Source organism: Apium graveolens, chromosome 3 (assembly GCF_009905375.1).
Source record: "Apium graveolens cultivar Ventura chromosome 3, ASM990537v1, whole genome shotgun sequence".
In the NCBI taxonomy this organism is placed as follows: domain Eukaryota; kingdom Viridiplantae; phylum Streptophyta; class Magnoliopsida; order Apiales; family Apiaceae; genus Apium; species Apium graveolens.
Window position 1 is genome coordinate 191903335 of NC_133649.1, and position 5884 is coordinate 191909218.

The window sequence follows — 5884 nt, forward strand, 5'->3', positions numbered from 1 at the left end:
GCTCAAGAGTAGGAGCTTCCTCAATAGATGGCTTGAGGAGCTTAGGAGCTTTGTTTAACTCATCCATTCCCAGAGATTCAGAAAGGAAAATCAATCTTCCTCTTCCAAGGAGAAGCATTCAGAAATTGCAACTGCTCATCCCCTTCATCATCTTCACTATCGGAATTCCACAACAAGGCCTTCTTTAAGGCATCAGACCTTAACAATTGATCAAATTATAAAGTAACCACAGAATCAACCAACTCCACTTTTAAGCACTCCTCATTTTCCATAGGGAACTTCATGGAATTGAACACATTAAAAGTTACATCCTGATCCAGCACTCACATAGTGAGCTCACCTTTCTACACATCTATCAAGGTTCGGCCACTAGCTAAAAAAGGTCTTCCCAAGATTATGGGAATCTTCTTATCCTCCTCGAAATCATGAATTATAAAATCAGCAGGGAAGATGAGTTTATCCACCTTGACCAAGACATCCTCCATAATACATCGCGGATATGTAATAGAACGGTCGGCCAACTGTAAAGTCATATAAGTAGGCTTTGGATCAGGAAAGTCCAACTTCTTGAAGATTGACAAGGGCATCAGATTGATGCTAGCTCCCAAGTCACATAAGCATTTGTCAAATGACACCTTTCTAATGGTGCATGGAATAGTGAAGCTTCCAGGATCTTTAAGCTTCAGAGGCAACTTTTGTTGCAGCACAGCAATGCATTCCTCCATGAGAGCAACAGTCTCTAAGTCATCAAGCTTCACCTTCCTAGAGAGAATACCTTTCATAAACTTCACATAACTAGGCATTTGTTCAAGAGCTTTAACGAAAGGTATGTTGATGTGAAGTTTCTTGAACACCTCCAGAAACTTCTCAAACTGCTTATCCAGCTTTTTCTTCTGTAGCCTCTTAGAAAAAGGCGGTGGAGGATAGATCTGATTCTCCCCTGTATTACCCTCAGGAGGAGTGTGCTCAACAGTAGTCTTCCTTGGTTCCACTTTTGCTTCCTTCTGTACTTCTTCTTCTTCAGCCTCAACTTCCGATTCTGGAGTCTTAGCTTTTTCAGGATTCACAACCTTACCAGACCTCAATGTTATTGCCTTAACATGTTTCTTAGCTTCCTTCTTGCCTGGAACTTCAGTATCGTTTGGAAGTGTGCCAGGTTGACGATTCAGTAATGCATTAACGATTTTCCAAATCTGATTCTCCAAGGTCTTGATAGACACAACTTGGCTCTTGCACATGAGCCTCAACTCCTCCAATTCAGATTTTTCATTAGCTTGCGGTAGCTACTAAAGTTGAAGTTGTTGCCTAGGGGCATATTGCGGTTGCTGAAAACCAGGAGGGTTATACTGATTTACTGTGTATGGCTTATAAAATTGTTGCATCGCATTCTGATTATTACTCTAGCTGAAATTAGGATGATTTCGGTTATTTGGATGATAAGTGGCTGGAGCTTGTTGCTGTGATCTCTGAAAGTTGCTCACAAATTGAGCTGATTCGCTAGAAATAGCACACTGCTCTGTTTCATGCGCCCCCGCACAAAGCTCACAAACACTAGAGATTTGATTAACTCTATAATTCGCCAAAGAGTCCACTTTCATCATCAATGCTTTAAGTTGGGCAGCTATAACAGTTGCTGCATCCAACTCCAGAATTCCTGCTACCTTGCCCTGAGTTAGCCTCTGAGAAGGATTCTGGTATTCATTAGCAGCCATTAGTTCGATCAATTAATAAGCTTCATTGTAGCTCTTAGCCCACAAGGCTCCTCCTGATGCTGCATCGAGCATAGGTCTAGACTGAGCGCCCAAACCATTGTAAAAACAGTTTATAATCATCCAATCAGGCATGCCATGATGTGGGCACTTCCTTAGCATCTCCTTATATCGATTCCAAGCCTCACACAGAGATTTTCCAGTTTGCTGAGCAAACTGAGTAAGAGCATTCCTGATTGCAGCAGTCTTCGCCATAGGAAAGAATTTAGTGAGAAACTTTTGAGCAAGAGCTTCCCATATGGTGATAGACCCTGGCGATAGAGTGTGTAACCAACACTTTTCTTTATCCCTCAGAGAGAATGGGAAGAGTCACAGCTTGATAGCATCTTCAGTCACCCCATTGAACTTGAAAGTATCACAGATCTCAATGAAATCCCTAATGTGCATGTTGGGGTCTTCTATAGGAGAACCCCCAAACTAAACTGAGTTCTGTATCATCTGAATTATGCTCGACTTGATCTCAAAAGTGTTAGCCAAGATGGCTGGTCTGATGATGCTCGACTGAATATCATTGATCTTAGGCTGAGAATAGTCCATCAGAGCCTTAGGATTTTCTGCTTGATCTCCTATCACTACTAAAGCTGGTTACTCGACTTTCTCTTCTTCTTCTTCTACTTTCTCTTCATCCTCAAAAACTTCCCTTTGAAAAACTACAGCTTCTTCCTCGGCTGGATCCAAAGTTCTCTTACGAGCCCGCGAACGCGTATGCATACATGCTCGCTAGAGTACCTGAAACACGACAAAGAAAAAGAGTAGGTAAGTAACAATGTCCAAGTCAATGAACTTTAATGATTACTGATGACAAACACATAAACTAAAGTTAATATCATGTCCTCGGCAGCGGCACCAAAAACCTGTTAGTCGCTAAACACGCGCTAAAATTCACACAAGTATATGCGTTCGCAAGTAATATAGAATTATTTCCAGTTCGTTCCCACAAGGACTGCTTTAGATTAACAATGAGATTTATGCACTTATGCAACAATGATATGGCTATTATTCAATGCTAAGACGATTAACAAATTTGGGTTTTGATTATACTACGAGTAACTATTGAGAATTATACTGGAGAACGTTAACTAAAGAGAGTAAATAGAGTTGGATAATATATGACACAATGTGGGATTTTAACTTCACTAAGTACTTCATTCAATAGCCTTTTCCGTTCTTAACCTTAGCATGTAATGGTGATGACACTAATCAGATAACACGAAACTGGTAAATGCCAACTTTCGTTGTACGAGTACCTTACTATCAGACATCCACAAAAGAGATGGAAGCTAAATAGACACCAATTATATTGAGACCATATATTTCTATAGAATTTGACAACATAATGGTTTAATGCACAAGTTATCTATTATGATTCCATGGGGCAAGTAAGATGGTTAAAATTACCTACGAATCATGCATAACAATAACACATGAACCTATGCTAGCATGACAAGTTCTAAACCCTTAAATTCACTTTCGCTTCATTAACACACTATCTTATAAGTTCACGATGCTCATAAGATGACTAAGTACAACCAATACTAGGTTATCATACAATCACCACACACTAAGGCATCGAAACAAATAAACTAAAGAAATCCATAAATAAATCCGCTGGAACCCCACGATAACGATTAGCCCATAATCGGACTCATCATCAACGTGGGTTCTGATGGAAGCATAGTATAATAAACGTAGTTTTATACTTAATAAAACCAATTACGAAACACAAGTAAAGGTTCAAGAATAAGAAAACTAGCATCCAACATTACAACTTAAACAAAGAATTACAAGAATAAACTAGATCTTCTTCGCCTTGGTTGAATTGTGCTCTCTGGTCTTCTTTACTCCTTTTTCTTAGCTTTTTTACGTCTCTCCCTATGAAAAATGTCTTAATTTATGTATATATATGCTGTAGAATTGACCAGGGCTTCAAACTCTCAAAATCCTAGTAGAAACAGAATTCTGCTACCCCGACCTGGCGCGGGCGCGTGCTTGACCAGCGCGGGCGCGCGCTTGACCAACGCGGGCGCGCTGAGTTTCTACTTTTTGGGCGCGGCCGCGCGCTTGACCAGCGCGGGCGCGCCGTCCTTCTGCATAAAATTCTGACTTCTTCTTTTTGCTTGCTGATTTGAGCCATTCTTTTCATGAGCCTTTATTCCAACACCATCCAAACACCAAATTAGCACCACAACCATGCTAATTTACCTAATTACCTGGAAAATTCCTGCAATGCAAAAATACTACAAAAACATGTAAAAACACCAACAACTTGAGTACAAATACACTAATTCAAAGCTATACGAAGCGTAATAAAGTATCATAAATGCCACTCAACACTTAACCTCACAGGAAGTATATAATGCAGTAAATGAGGTATACAAGGCTCAAATCAAAGCTTTCCATAACTTTGGAAAAGCACTTCAAATTACTTTCACTGGGCATCAAGACTAGATAATGAAGATGGTTAGAGAAAAGATGTATCAAATCATTCCCTTAAAGACAGAGATCAAGAATAAATTCATAAATTTTACCCATCAAATGTCTAGGTATTATCTAAGTGGAGTGGACACATGTGTCAAGAATCTAAAAACCTCATTTGTAGCCCTGCATGACCAAGTTTAAAAATATATCACTCACTCCAATGATTCAAGAATGAAGCTGGATCAAATGCATTCTATCGGATACACTCCTTCAGCCTTGCTCATGGAAGAAATTAAGAAGGTTGTGCATGACACTTTTGGGGTCTCTACTTCCTCCACATCTCAATCCTCATCAACCATGCAAATTCAAGAACTTTAACAGCAAGTGTCTTCTCTCCAAACCTCCAATGACTCACTAAATGCACAAGTACAAGCTCTCACATCTTTGGTGAAAAGTCAACAAATAGACATCAAAACCCTGGTGGACTCTCACAAGCATCTCCAAATGCAGAATTCTGTGGCTTTGGGAGTCATCATGGGGAAGCTCAACATACCATTGCCCTCATTGCCTGAAGCTGTAAGGCCAGAAATAACAACTCTCCTACTCATGCCTATTCCCAAGACTAAGGGGAGATTGAGGCTAGGATTTAACAATCCAGGGATGCTGGTAAATCTAAATCTAAGGAGCCTATCTCATCAACTCAGCATGGCCAAAGTTCTTCACAAGCTCAATTCCCAGGTGTAGGAAAAAACAGACTTATCAAGGCTGCAGAAGGACCAAATCAAGATTAAGAATTCAGTGAACTTCTTCTAGTCCTAAGGATGTCTCTTTAAAACAACTATATCACCTACAAAAGAGCATTGGCCAAGAACATCAACTCCATTAGGGCGGTGGTTGTAAGAATTGATAACTACTTGGAGAAGAGAATTGTTGTGAATATCAATGATGCTGGTGTGGACAGATGTCTACAAGTGTCTCTTCCAAATCTCAGAACTTTAAGAGCATCTGAAATTGGATGTAGTGATTGACAAGGTACATGTGGTCATCATAGAGGAAACCCAATTGCTTCATGAACTCAAAAAGGCTCAAATAGATGCTTTTCCTGAAGCTTATCTATATTCAAGCAACTGAAAGAGATGTGTCCTAAGTCCAATCATGTATGATAATTTAGGAATAACATTTATGTAATTTGTTTTGATTTCATTGATATTAATAAAAGACTTGTTTTGGTTTTATTGCGGGCTTTATCTATTTAATTGTTTAAATAAGATATACCATAGTTTAGAGTAAAGCTTTTTATGGATTATGATGAGATCATAATAATGAGACCTAAAAGATGATAACTCTAAACTTAAATATTTCCTGGTCGTAGGATTACTAACTGGTAATTAATAATCCGCAAAGATCGGTACATACTATGCTTGCTTCATTATGAAGGATGTCTGTTCTCATAGACATTTGTGTGGTGACACTATAGCTAGTATGTAGGTGCTTATTATAGAATAAGTTCACTGAACATGACTCACACAGCTGAATAACTGATGGAGTTCACTCACGTGTCAGCAGTTGTTCACATAGTGAGAGTTGTACAAGTATCCTTAGACTTGAGGTCATCATAGTCATCTTGTGTACACTGAACTATGCTTTGGTTTAGTTCTTAGTCTCCAGGGACAATTATAAGGGCTCTACTGGGTATA

At 39.3% G+C, this 5884-nt stretch overlaps 1 non-coding gene across 1 annotated transcript; it reads left to right on the forward strand.

The window, feature by feature from the left end:
• The first annotated feature begins 1842 nt into the window (after positions 1-1842).
• Positions 1843-1949, forward strand: LOC141716317 (small nucleolar RNA R71). Its single transcript, XR_012573030.1, has one exon. It is a non-coding gene; the product is annotated as a small nucleolar RNA R71 (small nucleolar RNA).
• Positions 1950-5884: the final 3935 nt, after the last annotated feature.